This window comes from Arachis hypogaea, chromosome 14 (genome assembly GCF_003086295.3).
Source record: "Arachis hypogaea cultivar Tifrunner chromosome 14, arahy.Tifrunner.gnm2.J5K5, whole genome shotgun sequence".
Classification (NCBI taxonomy): domain Eukaryota; kingdom Viridiplantae; phylum Streptophyta; class Magnoliopsida; order Fabales; family Fabaceae; genus Arachis; species Arachis hypogaea.
In genome coordinates, this window is record NC_092049.1 from 10,830,119 (window position 1) to 10,852,573 (window position 22,455).

A 22,455-nucleotide genomic window follows, 5' to 3' on the forward strand; every position below is an offset into this window, starting at 1 on the left:
ACATGCAATTTAGGAATAGATATTGGATTAGAATGATGTTTTTTATGCCCAGATTCATTACTAACCTGAATGTCGACTCAAGCTGCATCCACTGCACGACGTCAGTCACTCCGTCAACTGCGGCGTTAGAGGAGTCCTCCGAGTCCTTCCTGGCGGCCTTGTCAGCATCCTTGCCAGCACCAACAATTGCTACTTCCACCACTCTCTGTCCTATCGCGCGAAGAAGGTTGAGGGGTTTTGGTTATTCTGTAAATTTGAGTTAGGGTTTGGGGGGTTATGAAATGATGAAGGAAACGTTTGCTTCTTATTAACCTAGCAACAACGTCGTTTTTTAATGTGACAGGGGGACAAATCGACCCATTTCCATTCCCACTTATCCACCTTGACACTTAACTTTGGCCTAACTGCCAGATCAGCGCCGGTAAGTGACACATCAACTTTTTCCGTCAACTATGGACGGGGGATAAACGGGAGGGGGCGCGATGAGTGATTTTTTGCATAGACAGGGACCGGCGTGGGTTAGTTTTTTGGTGAGGGATCGCGTTGTCCTAATTAGAAATGGATAGGGATCGGATTGGGTGTTTACTCGACAGTTAAATATTATGCTAGAACTTGTAACATGATACAATTTTGGCATTAAAATAATTTAAAAAGGACACGTATTACTTGTTTTGTTTGAAAAAATTTCAATAAATACTATTTAAAATATATTTAGACTATTTAAATATCAAAATTAAAGTGATGTCGTTTTATAAAATTTAGTGACATCCAATTGTCCATTTTAATGTTTATTAAGATTTCAGTATAAAAAATTATTCCAAGGACTCTTTCGTAAGATTTAGAGACTACATAAAGACAATTAAAATTTTAAAAACTAAATTTAAATTCGAATATAAATTCATATATCAAATTAAATATTATCTGGTAAAATTACTATTACTATATCATCTTAATTAACATTAACATCTTAATATTAATGAATATTAACATTAACTTAATAGTAACATTTTAATTTATACTAATGTCGGTGATTTCATATGATTTTACCATGCTAATTTAACTGTTTTTTTATTATTTTTAATAAAAATGATTAAAAGTTTAAATAGTTTTTTAAAGATTAAATATCTTAAATTAGTTTTTAGAGTTGTTATATATTCAAGTTTTTTTTCAACCAAATTCAACTAAGTTGGTTCAAACCCAATAAAAATTAATTTTATTAGTGGAGCGTGAATATCTGATCCAACTACATAAACGTTTTTGCGTTTCTCTCATCTTTTTCCTTTTTCTACTTTTTCACGTTTCTCCTCTTTGTTCTTTGTATTATTCTTTCTTCTTTTTCGTGTTCCTCATTCTTCTTCTCTTGCGTTCCTTCTTCTTGATTTTATTCTTCTCAAGAAAGTAAATCAAGAAGAATTTTGAGAAAATGAAATAAAAAGAAGAAGATGAAAAAAAAGAAGAAGAAGAAGACGAAATAAAAGATGAGGAAGAAAAATTCAAGTGAAACGAAACCAAATGAACTTAAATTAAACTAAAAATGAACTAAAATTTCTTAAGGAATAAAATTTTTTATCAATATTTAATAGCATAATACAAAAAAATAATTAATAAAAATATCATAAAAATTAATAAAAATAAGAATTTGTATCAACAATAGTTATTATATGAATAAAAAATACAATAAAAATATGACATCAGAACACTAAAAAATATATCATAATACAAAAAACAATATAAAAAATATTTATATATAAATAAAAAAATACAATAAAAACATAAAAATCAAAATATAAAAGAGAGTATTAAAAGTAATAAAAAAAATTAAAATATTTTTTTGGACAATGATTGTAACAAATCTGAAAGATTTTGATAAAAAAAAGAGTAAACTACTATTTATACCCACGAAAGTTGAAAACGCTGACATATCTATCCATATAAAAAGGAAATTATCATTTGTACCCATGAAATATGGATTTCGTATAACAAAATTATCCAAATACTAAAAAATTACCTAAAATCCCTCAATTACCTTATCTTCACCACCACACCACCTCCTTCACCCAATCACCTTTCTAACTCTAACCCTCTTTACCCAGCCACCACCCCTCTTTCCCTTTCTAATCTCAAATCCCACCACCACCCCCTTTCCCTCCAAAACTCATACACGAAGACATTACACACACATCCCCACCCGAGCTATGAAGCACGGACACTTTGCTGAGTTACCGTGTCTACGTGTCGGACACATTTTGGACACGACACTTACCGACACTCGTCCGACATGCGTGTCTGCTGTGTCCAAACCGTGTCTCAATAAAAAATAAAAAATTCTTCTTCAGACACACTTGAACACACCTAAATACCATCACGTGTCAGCGTGTCCGATCTTATTCTTGATATATATTCTTAAAATAAATTTAGATATAGTATATATTATTATTTATTAAAACAAAAAATATTTTAAATACTTGATATAATTAAAATAAGACATTAAAAATAATTTAAAAAATTAATTTATATTTTAATATTAATAAAATATTAAAATATCATTATGGTTTATCTAAAAAATACTTTATATTTTATATGTATGCGTGTCCCCGTGTCATGTAAGATTTTAAAATTCACGTGTCGTGTCGTGTCCCGTATCCGTGTCAGTGTCCGTGCATCATAGCACCCGAGGAAGAAGAAGAGAAGAGGAGGGGGAGGGAGACCACATTGACAACGTGGGGACTCGTTGCCGCTATCGCATCATTGTCACCGTTGTTGAGGGAGCCCAAAGAGGATATGTGAGCTAGAACCAAGGAGGGGGAGCTGTCGTCGCCGTCGCGCCCTGCTGCTGCCGGCTCCGTCACATCTGTCGCTGTCGTTGTCGTTGGTCTGGAAGGAAGAGAGCGCGCAAGAGATCGGAGAAGGAGGAGAGGGCAACGGCGCCGGTGGGTGTCACTGCCACCATCGTCGTCGACGCTGTTCAGTGAGGGAGGAAGAACCGTTTTTTCTTTTTGCTTTTTCTATTGTTGTTGTTGTTGCTGCTGCTTTGTGTGAAGAAGATGATGATGGAGGTATAGTGGTGGTGGTGGTGGTGATGGTAGCGATAAAGGAAATGAGATGGTGGTGGGATTTGAAATTAGAAAGGAAAATGGGGGTAGTGGCTGGGTGAAGGAGGTGGTGTGGTGGTGAAAATAAAGGTAATTTAGGGATTTTAGGTAATTTTTTAGTGTTTGGATAATTTTGTTATGCGAAATCCATATTTCATTGGTAGAAATGGTAATTTCCTTTTTCTATGGGTAGATATGTCAGCGTTTTCAACTTTCGTGGGTAGAAATGGTAGTTTACTCTAAAAAAAATTGGAACCAAGAACATACACAAAGAACTAATGTGAAAATTATATAATTACTTATATCATTTTTATAGAAGAAAATGAAGGATAGGATTGGTAGAAGAAGAATAATTTTCTTACTTAATTTCTTAATTGTAATTAGCTTTTTCCAACGTGAACGCAGAAGTTAGAATTTGTAGCTTTCTGTAAACGTACGTTTAGATGCAAAATCACTTCTGGATTTAGAGTGTTAAAGAGTTACCAAACATAAAGATAAGACGTTCAAAACATTCAAACGAACTTCTCTCTTCTCTAACGTGAATTCCAAACACACCCTTAAACTCTTCAATTCAAATTCTACTCGTACTTTAGATTTTTCAATCTAAAGTTATTTTATATCCGATTGGAAAGAACAAATTTATTTTCACTCAAATATAATATTTAATATTTTCACATTTCATAATATCAAATATTATATGTGTATGATTGGCAAGTTAAATTATTAATATAGTGGCACTAGTATTTATAAAAAAAAATATTCTAATCTTCACTTACTCATGATAAATATATTTATTTATTATAATTTACATTATATATCAAAGGTGTGGATTAAATAGATAGAACTGATTCGGCACACGAAACCAATTTCCATTGCATATCGTTCAAGAATCAAATTAATGCAAACTTGATTTTGCAAATACCATTTTTATTCAAATAGATTTCAATTTTTTATTACTTAATATTTAGTAATAGAAATCAATAGATATTGTGGTAGAAACAAAGTAAACGACTGACTCAAGTATTAGCATGTGAGAAACCATGTGTGACAAAGAAAAAAAAATACCGAAAAGAACAGCTTCACCAAAGAAAAAATGCCTTAATACTCTTAAATCCGTGAATTAAGGGGAATTTATTATGTTTTTTTATTAACATTTATATTTTATTTTATAGGATTTTGCTAATAAATATTTTGAGTACCAAAATTTTATTATATAAAATATACAAAAATAAAAGTTTCATCATAATTAACTTTTAATTATATTTATTAGTAATCCCTTTATTTTATTCATATTATTATTAATGTATAAAAGTAATTAATATGAGATTAATTAAGTGACAATTTTTTATTTCAGAATTAATGTTCTTGAATTTAAATCTTAAGAATGGAAAATTCATTTCCTTTTAAGAAGAACCAGAACATAAAAGAGAAATTAAAGTGACAATTTTTAAGTACTATAATATTTTTTTATATAAGTAAAGAGTATTAATTAATGTGAGTAATAATTGTTAAGTTTTTTTAAAATTATTCGAGATATAAGTTATTAAAATTGATGCTATTGTATACAATAAAAAATATCATTAGATGTTAATTAAAAGTTATTATGAAAAGTGCTATGTTAATTTTTTAATTAGGAGTATATATATTTATAATCAAAATTGGGACCAAAGAATAGTTACATATATCTATCTAAGTTCTTTCTATCAAAATTGTTTCATATATACACGTGTCTTATCTCATTTATAATATATGTAAAATTATTTCGTTTACAGTATAAATGGGACAAGAGAATAATGTTTATTTTGATAAATATTTTTTAAATTATTTATTTTGATAATTATTATATTTATTTAATTTTTAAAAATAAAAAATTCAGAAAAAGATATATATTTTTTTTAAAAAAATAATGTATAGGAATTATCTAAAATAAATATTAATAAAATATGTGTGTGGTGGAAACTGTCAAAAAGCAAACAGAAAAAACAAAACAACCAATGGGAAACAAAAGACCCTTGTTTATTTATTTATTTATTAAATATTGAGTTTTTTTAATTTAATTTACTTTTCTGTCCTATGCAGAATATTCACTCTTTTCTCTGTCATCACCGTGTGAATTGTGATGCGAGAAACAAAAGCAACAAAAATTAGAGAGAGAGTAAATGAGAGGACAGCACAAGAACACATAGCAGAAACGTTTTTATTGACGAATGGGGGTTTTTTTTTTTATATATATATATTTTTAAATGCTTGTGATGCTGTTTGTTAAACTTCTCTTTCTTACTCTCTCTCTCTTCCTCTGTGCATGAAAAAGATACAGCAGGCTTAACCACAGTTGCATTTGCACCTTCTCTCTTTCAAAATTCAACATTGATGATGCCACAATGTAAGAAGCATGCATGTGCATGCAGATGTCATGCCATATGTATGGAACAGAATAAAAAGAGAAAACAAAATAAAAAGCATTTTTTTAATTATTCTTTCATCCATTCTTATTTATTCTCTTTTATTTTAATATTATAATTTCATCCATTCACCACTAGTAGTCGTTTTAAATTCTATTTTTTTTTTAAATTTTAACTTCTAAATCCTAAATTATAAATTATATTCTCTAAATTTATTTTATTTTGCTTTTAAATTATTTTTATTTTAGAACATTTTTTATTAGACGATTCATATATCTAGTAAGATAAATTTTGTTGTTGTTTTGTTTGAATATTTTTTGGAAAAATATAGAGAGATAATGAGAATATTAAACAATGTGAACAATAGATATATTGGATGTTCAATTTAATAGGTACGTAGATGATTACGTTGATTCTTAGTTGGATGGTAGTTATTCCTTTTGATTCGGTTTAATAATGACTAGATATTCAATTTATTAGATATGTGAATGATTATCCTAATGTTAGGGTTTATGAGGTAATTTGAGGTAGAGTACTTTTTTATTTTATTGGGTTAATTCTATAACCCATTATTCATGTTGTTCATAAAAATTATTGTCTACTTAGTAAAATTCATATTTTTTATTATTTTTATTTTTAAATATTTTTTAATGATCAATTTAAATAATGAATGTTAGTTGATAAATGTTGGCTCCTAATATTTTTTTCCCGGTTCATAAAACTAATAATCATTATGTAATGATAGTAACATATTTCGGTCAAACGGAGATATCCTCTCAATCTCGCTTCCAACTCTAAACCCTCTCACTTTCGTTCTTACATTAAGGTTGACATTTTTTTTTCCTAAAATAAAAACATATATCAAATAGAAGATATTTTACACTTTTATAAAAATAAAAATAGGTCTAGATAAGTTTTTGGTTCGGTAAAATATTATTTTTCTTAAAGTCTACTTAGAAGGAATATTTAAAGGAGAAAAACTATTTGTAGATATCGAGTATTTAAAATTTTTAATGACAAAAATTATGTGATGGGTAGATTTTTTTAAAAGAAATTTTAAAATTCAAGTAATTTTAATGAGAGATTTTAGAATAATAATATTATATAATTAACAAATATTATTATTTTACGTTAGTATTTGATCAGATTTAATCCTAATAGAATATGTATCACTTGATCACTCAAAATTTGTTAACTGTCATAAAAAAAAATAAGGACTCTATACTCATTTTAAGTATATTTATTATTAGAATTTAACTTTAATATATCATTACTTTTATACATATATTTAATTACATAATGATATGCTAATAAAAATAATTATTTTATATTAACAATGTAAATATTCATACAAAAATAGATATAATTAAATAATTATATAAAATATTTTATAATCTATCAAAATCAAATCTTTCTGTGCTATATGCATGATATATTAGCATTTGCGATCGTATTAATATCCACCTAGTGCATCTGTGAGTTACTTAATAAACTACCAATATATTATAATTTTTCCTTTTTATCATCTTGTAATTGATAATACGAAGTTTCGATTTCTGACTAATAATAATAATAATGCTTCTCTTTTTTCTTTTCTTTTTTTTTTCTTCCCTCATGAGTATAGAACTTTTATGTTTGTTGTCGGTTAAAATTAGATAAAAGCATTTACAATAAAGAAATAGAAAACTCTTTTAATGTCTACAGCTTAAATATACAGGAGCAGAATGTGGACATACATAAATTAAGGTATATACAAGAGAGTGATATAAGAAATTAAGTAGGTTTTTAAAAAATTAATTCAAAAGGTAAAGATTATTTTATATTTATAAAGATTACTAGACTTTTAATTTTAAACAAGGTAAAATTTGATAAATGACGATTGACAAGTGGCGGCATAAAAGATGGAAACTCAGATGCAGTCGATTTCAGGTGAAGTTAATAATTGAGAATCGTTAGATGAAAATTTAGTTAAATCTGTCAAATCATCTAACTACTCTCAATTATCAATTTCACATGAATTCGACTACTCCTAAATTTTCACCGGCGTAAAAATGATAAGATATATCTTTTGTGACATAATTTACCGATTAGTGTTGCATGCTAAAATAAGTATTAAAAATTAATACCAAAACTATAGCTCATAATGTTAAGAGAATATGCCAAACTCGAGTATACCAAGCTAATTAATTATTTCAAAGTTCAAACAACATGAATTACGTCTTTTTTTTTTTTTTTGATGTGATGTATAACTTTCCTAGGATATACATATGTCTACCTTTATTGGACAACCTCTCTCTACTAATCTAATGTTATTATTACTTTCTCCGTTAATGAATAGTAGTTTTAGAGTATTTGTCATTTTTAAATTTTAATTTAATATTATTTTCTTTCAATTTTATATTCTTTTAATATTTTCTACTTCTAATAATTATTTCACAATTTATCAAAAAGAATTTTCATGTCAAAATAATATTGTATATATAGTTGTACAATTTTAATTAATAATATTCTTAGTATACATGCTAATTTTTTTAACTATTAATATAAAATAAGTAATTAATTAACAAATATTTTTCCATCATGGTAAAGTCACATATACCTCCATGCTTATTATATTTATCGTCTACATAAAATGTTAATGTAGAGGATTTCATGATATATAATTTATTTTGTGAGAAGTTAATAATAATAATAATCATGGGGGGCAATGGCTTAAAGAACACTAGTGTATCCGAGGGTAGATTCTAAAATGCTTTAATTACGATTAAGTGTTGAATAAGTTTTAGGCCTGCAAGCTAGGTTAGATATATATGAACCTATTGAAACTAAAACTTTATGGTTGACATATAAATCCACCAAGCATGCACACCAACCCTTCTCCCTTTTGGTGACAATTGATAGTGTTGAGTGTTTTCCACCCTCTTTCCCTTTACTCATAAGGATCCAAGAACATAGAGAGAGAAACATAAAAAAAAAAAAAAGGAGGACGGAAAGATTATTATGCCTCTAAAAAGCAAATAACTTTTGAAAAAATATTTATCCAAGGTTGACATTTTCACATTAGGGTTTCCATGATCCATGTATGTCCTTCAAAGCATCCAATGATAATCTATAGCTTGAAAAAAACTCACTTATTTAGCTTGTGGCAGCCACTAGTGCTACACCACGCACACACTCTCTCTTTCTTGCTGAATTTCCTATTTTCTTTTAATTTTCTTTCCCCCATATTTTTTAGACAATTAATATTATATATATAATTAGTATTTTCTAAACCATCAAGCATATTATTAGAGAACTTTTTAATTTTAATATGGAGAAAGAGTTAGTGTATAGTAAAATTATGAAGGTATATGGTGTTTTATCAGGGTATGAGAATTGTGCAAAACAAATCGAACCGTCCAATGGGAGGTATTGAAAACTCTGGGTCCGATTTGTGTATTGGCAAAAAATCCTGGGTTCGATTTGTGTACTGACAGAAAATTTTGGGTCCGATTTGTGTATCCACTCTCTCTGTGCAATGAAATCGGACACTTCGATTTCTTCCCATTAAAACAAAAAATTAAACGCCGTCACAATCGTGTATATCTTCCCAATACTCCATAACTCAGCATAATTCATGTATCAACCTCATATAAAAAAAAATTAGCCTATTATTAGATATATAAATTATTAATGAATAAAACATTTTATACACGTCAATCAATAAGATTTATCCATTTAGATAATTTTTTTAAATAATAAATTTTAGAATTAGTTATTTTTGTCGACGTAACAATATACGATTAGTTATTTGTGTAAAATTAATTTATACTAACAATACATAAAAATTAATTTATAAATTATTGCAAAATTTAATTGTGTCCATTTTTTCTCTTAATCTCTATTATCAAATTTTGACATACATTTTAATGTTCCATTACTTTATTGTACTTGAATGATAAAGATAATAAAAATATTTGAGAGTTAAGTAGGATACACTAATATATAAGTAATGGGCTTATGATGAGGACTGAGGAGAGGAGTCAATGGTGGCTTGCTATACACAAACTCAGTTGTGTTTTTTTGTCTCCCTTTTGTGTTAATGTGTTATGATAATGAAGTCCCCCCCATAAATGGACATACCTTTCCTAGTGGAAGAGCAAGAGTTTTGGGACAATCACACCCGCCATTGGGCCACCTCCACAAAGTTTTGTTTTCCACCATATTACACATTGTTTTTATCTTTTTAGTTGAAAAGTAAACAACAAAGGTAAATCATATTGACTTCTTAGCTTTCCTTTAAAATTTTAGTGTATATATAGTTTATAAAATACAGTCAGAATATATTAGGATTGATTAGCATTTATTAGAATTATTTAGTATATCTAAATATTTATTATAAAATATTATGTCTTTATTATTACGATTCTCTTAGCACATATAAATATCATTTTATATGGTATCATTTCAGACAACTTGAATACACTCAATAATACACAAATCCTTTTTTGAATTCAGTCTCTCTCTCTCTTTTTTTTACCGAAGATATGAAGACTCGAATCCGCAACCTCTTAATTGAGTATGGGGAGACTATGCCATTTGAGCTATTGCTTTTTGGCTCAAATTCAGTCTCTTGTTTCTAACAAATACAATACTAATATTCTTTATAAATATATTGTTTTTTGAATAAATTATCATGAACATAACACATTAAAAAATTTAACTATATTATATATATACAAAAATCAATTATTAAATTAGCTATATATATTAAATATATTCGGGTTTTTAAGCATATTATAAAAAATTATTTTATAAAAATTTATTTTTTGATATTTTTAATTCGTTGAATACAAGAAAAGTATTAAAAAATTTCTATTATTATATTTTTAAAATGTGCTTTCAGGACACAAATTAGTTAAATCAAATATATTTTATAGAACAAAAGTGGAGGGAGCCAATTTTAATTCCTTCCAATAATCCCAGGGACCCAAAAGGCAAAAAAAAAATTGCTTGGTGGAGGAGAGAGTGATGATGTACATGCAGCAAAAGAGTGTGATATACACTCCCTGAGGAAAAATGAATGACAATATATACATACAAGAAGACCCTACCACCAAAACCCCTTTAACTTGCTTTGTCACTCTAGAATTGTGTGCATGCCATTGCCTTTGCTTCCATTTTACATCTCTCTCTCTCCATTCTCTTAAGGGTCCATGCATGATAAGAGGTGTAAAGGTATCCTCATGTGACTCAAATTCTCTAATGTCTTTGCATCTAATTATGGCAATGTATCATTTATTATTAATCGTTATCATTAGTAGTGGTATTTAATTTAAGTATATACTCTTACTATCTATCATCACTTTCAATTATTTTTATACTTGCATTATTGTTTAAAATGGAACCAAAAGATTGCTTTGATAAGTTACTACGTAATAAGAGTCTCGTGGACACAGATGAACCCAAAAGTCACATGAAGGGGAGCGAAGAAGGCTTAATAATACAATATTTTTTTTTATTAAAAGATAAATATAGAACAAAATAGTAGTTTCAGTTTTTAATTTGTACCAATAATGCAATATGACATTAACTGATTATTATTTTGTGTGAATATGCATCCATGGGCAGGACTCATGCATCTAATATATAGACTCTCTCCATGCATATGAGAAATGAGTAGATGTTATGCTGAGAATGAATTAAAATTTGACATAGTGAAATCTTGTCCAAAGTTACCTATATAACGTGCATATATAGTATGGGATACATGTCAAGTGTATCATGGAATTAAGTGTTCTATTAGTTTTATTCATTAATTTTAAGAGTTAAGTACGATTTTGGTCCCTAACGTAAAGGCCAAAAATTTATTTTGTCTCTGGCCTTTTTTTTGGCTACAAAATAGTCCTTAAAGTTTAATTTAGTTTCAAAATTATCCTTCGAACGAAAATACTCTCCCCTTCTCCAAAATTAACAGAAGCTGAAGTGAACCCAAAAATTGAAGCAGAAATAGAAGAAATACCAATAAAACAACAACAACAAAAAGTACAACACCAACAATAATTAACAATAGATAATGGAATCAGAAGAACAACAACAACAAAAGCAATTAGAAACAGAAGAACAACAACAATAATGGAAATATTAAGAAGAAACATAAAAAAACCATCATCATCATCAAGAACCCAGAAAAACAAGAACCTAGATGCAGAACTCAGAACTCAGATTTCGCACACGACCACCACCACCTCCTCTTCGACGACGACGAACATGAGGGCACGGGCCAGACGAGGGCGAGGGCCAGACTAGGGCACGACACTACGAAGTCGAGGTGCGGCGAGACGAGGGTGACGGTGAGGCGACGACAACGGCAAGGGCGAGGAGGAAGAGCAGAAACGGCGAATGACGAAGAACAGGAGCGGCGGCGGCAGCGAAGAGCAGTGGCGGTGAGGAGCAATGGCGGTAGCCCTTCCCCTTGCCTCTTCCCTCTTCCCTCTTCCCCTTTCCCCTTCCCTTCCATTCCCTTCCCCCTTTTCTTCCCGAAACCAAACATCCCCGTGATATCCTTTCCCCTTTCCCGTTTAACCCATTTTCTTTTTGTTTTTTTAATTAGGGGTATTTTTGGAATTAAAATTAAAAATTTGATAAAAAGGATGATTTTAAAATAAACTGAAATTTTTGGGACCATTTTATAGCCGAAAAAAGACCGAAAACGAAATAAATTTTCGACCTCTACGTTAGAGACCAAAATCATACTTATAAAATATATATGAATATATGATTAAGATCAACAATTAAAATTACTATAACGTCTGAATTTATGATACACTTAAAATATTTCTTTTAATATATATGTTTTGCTAGCTTTTCTTTAAAAAAAATATAGCTACTATTTGGGAATTAAGTTTATATTATGTTAGAAAACTTTATTTCTTTTGTCTATTTTGTGGACTACAAAAGTAAATATAATTATATTAATTATTTATATTTTAATTTATATATGGTGTTTTTACTATGTTTTAAATAATAAAATAAATAAGTTAAGATTATTTATTGATTTGGATTTTAAATAAGGACGTTTGATCTTGTCTATTGACTAATATATTATTATTTAATACATTTTTTATATGTGGTATAAATTAAAAGTGTTATTATTGTTAAAATATATTGCTATATTCTTGAAATCGTTACTTTAGTTTTGACATTAATTTTTTAATTTGTTTAAAATTTAATTTTTTAACAAAAAAATTATTAGATGATTGTTTTATCTTTTGTATTATTTTTTATAAATTTTATAATATTATTTTTCTATTTCTATTTTATTATCTTTTTTTATTCTTTTCACATTTTTTGCAAATTTAATAATTCTTCTACGAGTTAAATTTTTATTTACAGTTTTTTATAATTATTTTAATATTTTTTCTAATTTTTGAAGATTTATATTTTAATCTACCAATTCTTATTGCTGATTGTTTTATTTTTAGTCTAACAATTTTTATTTATTTTTGAATTTCTTGAATAAAACTTATTGTAAAATTGAGATTTTGAAAAAAATCATTTTGTATTAATTTAAAAAATTTAAAGTCATTTGAACTAATATTAGTTAGAATTATTAATTTTTGGTCTATTAATTTGAATAATTTAACTATTTTTTCTCTTAAATCTTCTAATTTATTTGTTTATTTAATTTTATTCATAATTTATGTTTTTATTATTAACCCACGTTTCTTAAAGCATGTTTTTTAATGGTGATCAAATAAATAATTTAAAAAAAAATATTTTTACCATTTTTATATGAGTGGTGTCCTAAAATTAATATTGTTTTATTTTATTTAGGTCTTCAAGATTTATAAAAAAATTTAATAGTCAAATATAGATAGAGTTCTAGAATTTTAGTTTCTAATATACTAAAAATCACTTTATAGTTTACAACCCTTGTCCAGCTAGAGTTGTTATTTGACTTAATAAAAATTTATTAATTTTGGTTGAGAAAGATAAAAATATCAATTTAAAATTTTAATCATATTCATAAATTCAAGTCTTTTTTTTGGGTGTTTTTTAAATAATTTAATATGAATAACTTTAAAATTAAAAAATTTCAACATATTATATTTATGAAATAATTAAGCTTGGTGGTTGTCATTGTTGTTGTTGTTTTTTTGTTTTTTGGTGGATGGTGTAGTTGGGATATTAATTTGTTTTGCATGTCGGACTTCACACAAATTGTATCACGTAAGCACTGGAATCGTGTTGTTTACTTCATAAATTTATATAGTAAAAATTTTAAACTAAAGGACTAATCAACAAAACCATATTATTATGAAACAAAATCTATTTAAACATATTTTAATACAATACCTTTTAAACCAAATATTCAAATCGGAGTAGTGAAGTTTTGATGAGGCATTCATAACTTGTTTTAAGCACTTTTTTATTAAAAAGAAATTCTTAACTATAACTTTTTTAGCATACTTATCTTTGCTGGACATATTTTTAGTGAAAAACTTTTATTGCAATATTTTATATATAGCGTCATTATATCTAACTAAACTCTAATAGCATTGCTTCATTGTTCGTTTCATTGTGAACTTAGTTAACATACACTAAAACCAAATCCAAAACTGATGCTCTGAAAGTATATGCTTTTCATATTTTTGTTGAATCTTGAACCTAAATTAATGTGCCTACCATGATAAAACTCCACTAATGACAGGTGGGCCTGATGCTCGAAAAAGAGGTTTCAATTTAAAATATACTTATTTAAAATTATTAATTAATTAATTTAGTATCTATCAATTAGTTAAGCTTTTCCTTACTTTACCATTCCTTTAATTTGTTGATTTAATTAAGTAGTTTGACTTTCATTTCCCTTAAACAAAGAGTAGTAATTTAGTATTTAAATTGGTGTTTATTTGAGACAGTTAATTAATTTTTAATGGTTAAAATATAGACCTATGAAGTACAGACACTTAATTGAATTGCTGTATTTTCGTGTGAGATATATTTTGGACATGACATTCATCGACACTTATTCGATACGCGTGTCTTAATAAAAAATAAAAAATTATTCTCAAGACATACTTGGATACATCTAAATACCATCTCGTGTCAGCGTGTCCAGCCTTATTCTTAACATGTATTATAAAAATGAGTTTAGAAATAATATATATTATTATTATTAAAATAAAAAATAAATTTTAAATACTTTTATATGTTAAAAGAAGACATTAAAAACAGTTAAAAAATTATTTTATATTTTAATATCAATAAAATATAAAAAATTTATTGTAATTTATCTAAAAAATACTTTATATTTTATATATATGTCGTTTGTGTCTCCGTATTTTATAAGATTTTAAAATTCGTATGTTCGCGTATCCTATATCATGTCGTGTCATATCTTGTGTCCGTGTCAGTGTCCGTGCATCATAGGATAGGATAGGACAGATAAAAGTGGGCAAAAACTATAAAATAACGTTATAACAATTAATGGACGAATAAGTATTGGAACCAACTTTTAATTGGCGGATATTAATTAATATTTTTTAATTGAAAATTATTTTTGTAACTCTTATTTTTTTAGAGAATTTAAAGTAGGATTTAAGATTTATAATTTAAAATTTATTATTAGTTAATATGTCTTTTTGAATCGAATTATTCTAATTATTTATTTTTTAATTAGATCAAAGTCAACCCCAGATAATGTTTGGAATAGAACCTATATATGCTTTGTAGATCATAATGTTGAGAAATTGGAAGTAATTAAATTGTAATCACCTACAAATCATGGAATTTGCTCATCATATAGTGAACAATAATGGAAACTAACTAAGGAGATATTAAAATAAACAACGGGAAAAGAAAAAAAAGGTTGAAAAAAGTGAGAGAAAATTCTACCCCATATATCAATTCATATGTCAAGAAAAGGTTATATCAATGTGAACTTTTCAGGCTCTTTGGTAGTTCAAATTTCTGGCTTGCAAATGATTAATAAGTTGTTGAGGTCAAAAACATTATTACATTTCTGAATAAGATTCCCAAACATGTTTTTATGTGTATTCACTTTTATTTGCTAAGTGCTCTGAAATTTGTTTCTTCTCAATCTCCAAATCTCCTGTGGGCTAAGAAAATTGCTGCTACTAATTAGTTATTAGTTGATTACAACTCATAAGAATGGCATTTCATCATGATCACTATGAGTTCGAGTATGTCATCACTTTTATGATATTAAAAGGAAAAGGAAAATCCGAAAATGCTTTAGATATAGTAGGTGAAATAATCTTACACTTATATGTGAAATTACATTAAAGTTGTGTTTATAAGAAAGTTGTTACATATTAGGTGCCAAATATTGTATAACTTATAATATTTCGAAAATTTTAATAATTACATTTAAAAGAGGAAGAATTTCATAATAATAATAATAATAATAATAATAATAATAATAATAATAATAATAATAATAATAATAATAATAATATGACAAGTGAATATAATTTATCTTCTTTTTTCTTCTCTCTTTTTTTATATAGATTATCTATCACCAATTAATATAATATAATAGTGTCTAACTATTTATTATAAATTAAGTAGATCTAATTCATCTCTAAAATTAATTTAAAAGATATTAGTTATTCACACTTATATAAAGATTATTATATTTTTATTTTTAAACCATGAAAAACTTTATACTATTAATTTGACTGTTGCAATATCTAGTAAAATAATAGAAGTATTAATCACATCAAAGAATTATTAAGCTATAAAAGCAGTCATTTAATTAAGCTTTAGACATCATAATTAAGATGGGAATAGAATCACATAAATTTAGGAGAAAAGACAAATATAGCATGGTCATGACTCAGAGGTGTTCATCACTTATCCAAAAACTAACTTTGTGCCAAATGAAAATAAAAGGCGAAAAAATAAATAAAAAATAAAGAGTGGGGAGAGAGGAAAAATAATGAAGTAATTTTGATAGCATAAATAAGACAATTCCCAACAACGTTTGAGAGTCTTAGCCAAAAATGACATGATTGCTGGGAAGACTTGGTGATGATCATAAGATCTATATAATGTTAAATAAATAAAAAAATAAAAAATAAAAAATAGTACCCTTTTGAATTTTGAGATGCCTCCTTTGATATATAATCATGCTGATCATCGAAGGGATAATTGGATGAAGAATCAAATCATTGAAAATTGGCATTAATAATGGGATCGAATCTCTCTTCTATATGACTTCATTTTTCTTCAATACGAGAAAAAGAATTAATTATACTAGTAGAATTATTACACATATATAAAAGCAAGAAAGTGATTGAAGATGATTCTGATTTCTATTTAATTAACATGTTAATCTCACTTATTACTATTGTTTGATTATTAATTTATTATTGTATGCATAATAGATGGTTTTTCCTTAGCTTAGATCAAATAATTAGATGAGTGAGATTTTAATTAAGTTATAACATCACTCACTTTGAACTCTCTTAGTAATTTGCTATAGTTCAGAAGTGCTATATATTATTATCAAAATAAATGTCATTGAAAAATACTTGCGAGGACTTAATTACTATAAGAAAATAATATGCGTCCAGATTGCACACAATCTCTATGATGTTTAATTTAAATGGAGAATATTAAGATAATTATGATGATATCTAATAACCCCATTGTTATAAGCTGAAGTAATTTCAATTCAATCATTAGCACCCAGTGTAACCTATACCCTTTATAGAATTAACATTTTTAGTTTTTATAATGATAGTGACCAATTTACCATGTAATCATGTATGATACTCTTCACTATAATTGTAATAAATGAAAGATTTTTTTCACGAGACTTTGTTATATTTCGTTCTTAGGTCAGTCAAGCGAAAGCAAAAATTCTTAGAGGGAATGATTTATATGATTTAAATAAAAGACAATTGTTATATATAGTCCACTCGAAGTATTTATGTAGGAGCAAATTAGAACAGAAATAACATGTTTTTATTTTCTTCTAAATAATTTAAAACTATGCACATACATAAATTGATTCTTCTTCTGTTTTTACTTTTTAGTGTCTAGTACCAAAAAAGAAAAAAAAAGGAAATAAAGTGTGAGTTTTCTTTGGGTTAATTAATATTATGATTATATCTAAATAAATAATATCAATATAGACTCAATTTTATGAATTCCTTGGGTGATGATATATCTAGTAATCGTCACTAATTTTGAAAACTCATGAAATCTTATACATTGTCAATAAATTATAAATCCCTACTTTTTTTTTTTTGTTTCTGGTTGACTAATAAGCTCCTAATTTAGTAATTTTACTCGGCCTTTCTTTTTTTTTTTCATAATTGTTGGGCCAAATTCCAAAACTAGCCCAATTTCTTGTTTAATAGGCTATTTTAGACTCTTAAGTCTTACGTATGTCTCTGGATTAGGCCCACAAAAGTTTGCATTACATTTGCAATTCAGAAAACAAACCCTCTTTTTCTTGTCAAAATGTCTCAAACTCTGTCAAATAGGGTTATATGTGCATAAGAAAATCTGCCTGTTGGTAGTTTCAACTTTTAACCTGTCCAATCCAATAATATCAACTTGCAACTAGAAATTAGTTTCAATTTATCAACCTCTTTAACGACCATGAACCAAAAGACAGGTACAACAACTGATCTACCACTTCTCACAAGCTAAATAAACATGATCCAAACAAACTATGATGACTTTGCTTAATCTCCAATCTTCCTACGATTCCAAATAGTACAAAGAAATTGTACTCTTACTAAAAAATCTCACCTATAAGGGTATGTCTGGCTAGGATTAAAAATGGATGTAAAAGACTAAAAGTACACACTGAACTCATCCATAAAAAGTTTTATTCCATTTTTACCCCAAACTAAATATACCGGTAAAAGGGACCACAATAATCACTTCAATTTACATTAATTACTTGCTTCCTCTTTCAACCTCCCTAACTACTATTACTACACAGCCTATACCTATAATTATACATATGGGGGTTTGCATTTGCAGTGTCGAAGCGATAGCTAGATATCTGACTCTGCTGTTCCCCAGAGACTGGTCTCGCGATATAGACACTGGCCGGTTGTTGTCCACACTGTCAGTGCTCCTGTAGTGTTAGGATGCTCTATCTGATGGTGCAAGATTGTTTTTGTCAGGATTATGATTGTCGTTTGAGTGTGATTTGTCAGCAGGTGACAGCTCGTCCTGTTGATTCTCATCTTTCTTTGAGTTCAGAAATCGGCCTCCACATCCTCTTGCTCGTCGAAGTGCATGCTGATGTCGAGATTCATGCAGGTATGGCTGAAAGATCAATAAATACATCCATATAAGTGTTCGAGTAAAATAAATCTATGGACTATGGATAGCAATCAATCTAACATCAAGAAGCTAGCAGTTCACAACACAACTTCAGGAACCTTCTCCCTTCTCCCATGCTAGACGACAGACGTTCGATATTTTTTTTTACTTAAAACAGTATTTGGCATCGTTGAAAGAATCATGAGACCAGACATGGATAATGATATACCTTACGATTCCTGATAGCCTTATTTTCGGATTCAGCTTTAGCACGGGATTGCCTACGTCTTAAGATACCGTGATACTGCTTTGCATTTACAAACACAGGCTCCTCAATTGCATTAGTAGGCAAAGGAACACCAGCTTGCTGAATTCCCATTAACTGAATATGGGCCTGGCATGAGATAAAATTCTATAGTATGATTGCTCAGACAAAGGATGTAACAAGAAACCATAATGTCGCGAACAGGGATACTAAAAAAAAATTAAACTTTACCATTGGATGTCCACCATATGGCTGCGGGGGATATGGCTGTGTATCATTCGGAGCAAACATGCTTCTGTAGTAAGGATCTGGATATGGATAAGGAGGGGGCGCCTTCAATAAATCAGCAGAAATCAATTAAGTGAAAAACAAAGTTCATGTTTGAAAATAAGATGAGGCGATAAAAACTAGCAGAAAGGAAGCAAAAAGATCAAATCTACAATGGTGGGGGAAGCTAAAGTAATTCAACCGCCTGACCAAGTCTGAACAGCCACTTCTTACTTCTTTGATATCACATCAAGATAACAACTGGTACCACTACTTGCTCAGGCAATCATTCATGGACCTTCAATTCCCAGGGTCAAAAAAGTGAAAAACTCTGGTTACTTCAAGAAATCAACCTTAAATTACCAAACACATCCCTAGGGACACTTAACAGCAAAACTTCATATTTCAATGTTTTCATTATTATTTGTCAGCTCATAAATCAGAAATCCACCCCAAGCTACATTAAGCATTTATAAGAAAAGCACGTTCTAAACACTTTTTGAGAAAACTTTGCCATCAAGAAACCCTTTCATATAATAATGATAATATTTCACAGTAGTTTGTTAAGGTTATACTGGGAAATTCCTAGCTTCACAGTTCAGACAAGGAGTGTTAAGAGCTAACTCAAGAATTACTAAGAATAAACTTGGGCAACAAATTTTACAATGAACAGATATTTAGATGTTCGAATCAATTTTCTTCAACATAATAACTCCTATATATATAACTGCAATGGATAAGATGCGCCAAATGCTGACAAATGGCTATAGCCTAATAAAGAATTCTGATGGATATCTTGAATTAATTAAACCTAAGGTTGCAAGCTTCAATAAAAAGCACTAATGATAACGAAGCATAGAACAAAAATATTTAGTTTTTTACAGCATAATTTAAAGGGAAGTTAAATCAAATGTGAAGTTCATACCATAGCATACCCAGTTCCAAGTGGTGCAGGTGTTACATACTGATTATTCTGCATACCAGCACCTGGATCAGAAATTCCATTTGCAGATAAAGATTGCATCTGTGATTCTGACTGCTCTTCTCACCAGCTTCATTATCTGGACAACAATTTGTCAAATTGTTACTTCTCCTTTTCTTTGCATGCTCGCGTTTAAGAAAGCTCCAGATTTGTGTTCAATTTGTAAGTTTAAAAGAAACAGATATTTCTCTTTAAGTATATATAGTTAATATGAAAAGAAACGAGTGAGAAAAAGGCGATAGTTTTTGTCTATTTTGGAAAAGCTGTCAGCTTAGAGATAAAGTATTACAACAAATCATTCAGTAAGAATTCTGACATCTAAAATCTAAAAAACTAAGGAACTATCTCAGAAATCAGAATCTGCAAATTGCAAATAAGGAGTATATGAACATAGAGAATAAGCATCATTATATTTTCTCAACAATGAAAAGAAAAAGATTCTCCTTTTCCAAGCGGTCTTAAGTTCAAAGAGATAACTTTTGGACTGTTCTATCTTAAACCAAAATTATCTTTAGCATTCAATACTAATTGTTATACATCTTATTTATATGATAAAGATTTCCCAGTGTATTAATATAGGCATATCTATCAGTTCCCCAATTAAGAAACAGATATGCGTCCAGAAAATAGCAAAGTATAAAAACCAACAAAAAATGCTTTTGAGGAACTTTTAGCTGTAGATACCTGTAACGTCATGGGTGGAAGTCATCCTTTTCCTGATTTACATGCAAAACCGTGTCCAAATCTAGAAGTAAAACAAAAGTGTCAACAAAATTCAAGAGAATTTTAGTAACATAGTACGAAGAGTAAACAGAGCCAATGAAACAGAAGAAGAAATAGAATTGCCAGAGCCTAATACTAAATTACTAATTGTCTATGCAAATAGTTTATGTTAATGAGAAAGAAGAAAATTTGCAAGAAGCTAATAGTTTTTGCAAGTACAATCAACATGAATAAAGTTCCAAAATTTATAAATTTCATGTTGATTCAGAATTATGCTGTCTATTTCTCATGCTTGGTCCTACTCCTGTATGATTTAATTTAAGCCCTAAATCACTATAACAATTAAGAGAATCCTCTAACTAATTGCCTTGTTTGGGACTTAAATCTTTAATCCTCAATCCTCCATTTGAAAACAGACTTTGCTAAGTGTCAACGAGTCAATTCTTAATCTTATAAAAATTAAATATTCATATCCAATCCCTACTGGAACATAGAGCTACACAGCAAGCTAAACAAGTAGTACAATTTCAACTAATGATTTATTGGTTTCCTAATTACCAATCCGATCCAAATAGCAACAAACACGAAAAACTGGAAAACTTTCAAATTGGGAGGGTTTTGTTGAGGTAAGTTTGAAAAGCATAGAAATTAAAAGAATTGAAGGGTGGAGAATGGAAACTGACCTTGAAGGAAGAAGAAATTGAAGTGTGAATTGGGAGAGAAAGGGAAGAGAGAAAGAGAGAGCGAGAACGCTGTTGGAAGTGGAAAATTAGATACTCTTTGTCTTTGGAGCTTAAGTGATGCGTCATACCTGCCACCTATCCACACGACACCCACCCAATTCACAAATTAAAATAAATAAATAAATCATTTTGTTAAATGAAATAGGTAACCATAGCGTCACCAAAAACAGAAACAGGTAACCGCAGAAATTAGAGAAAATGATAAATAAGTTCCTAACCTTTTTTTTGATTATTGAAAAATATTTTTAGGTCTCCGACCTTTATAAAATTTGGATGGATCAGTCCTTTCGTCCAAATGCCTCCGTTGGGGACTGATCCGTCCAATTTTTGCGAAGATTGAGGACTTAAAAGTATTTTTTAATGGTTAAGGACGAAAATATCCGCGGGACAAAAGATTAAGAATCTATTTGTCGTTTTCTCTAAGATATAAATAAATTTTTAATTGAATTGAATTAAAATTATATTTTGATTTATAAAAACTAAAATAATTGAAAAAATCTAAGATTTTGTTCCACTTTAATTTCGGTAAGCGTAATTTTTTTTTTCAGTTATGATTCCTTTTATTAATAGGCCAAGAAAATATATGAACATAATAATAATAATAATAATAATAATAATAATAATAATTATTGTTTCCACTACTTCTATCTATAATAAATACGATGTTAAATATATTTTACTTTATAGA

The 22,455-nt window shown here is 28.4% G+C and overlaps 1 pseudogene; it reads right to left on the bottom strand.

Moving 5' to 3' along the window:
* Positions 1–18,077: 18,077 nt before the first annotated feature.
* Positions 18,078–21,870, bottom strand: LOC112741462 (nuclear transcription factor Y subunit A-7-like; annotated as a pseudogene).
* Positions 21,871–22,455: the final 585 nt, after the last annotated feature.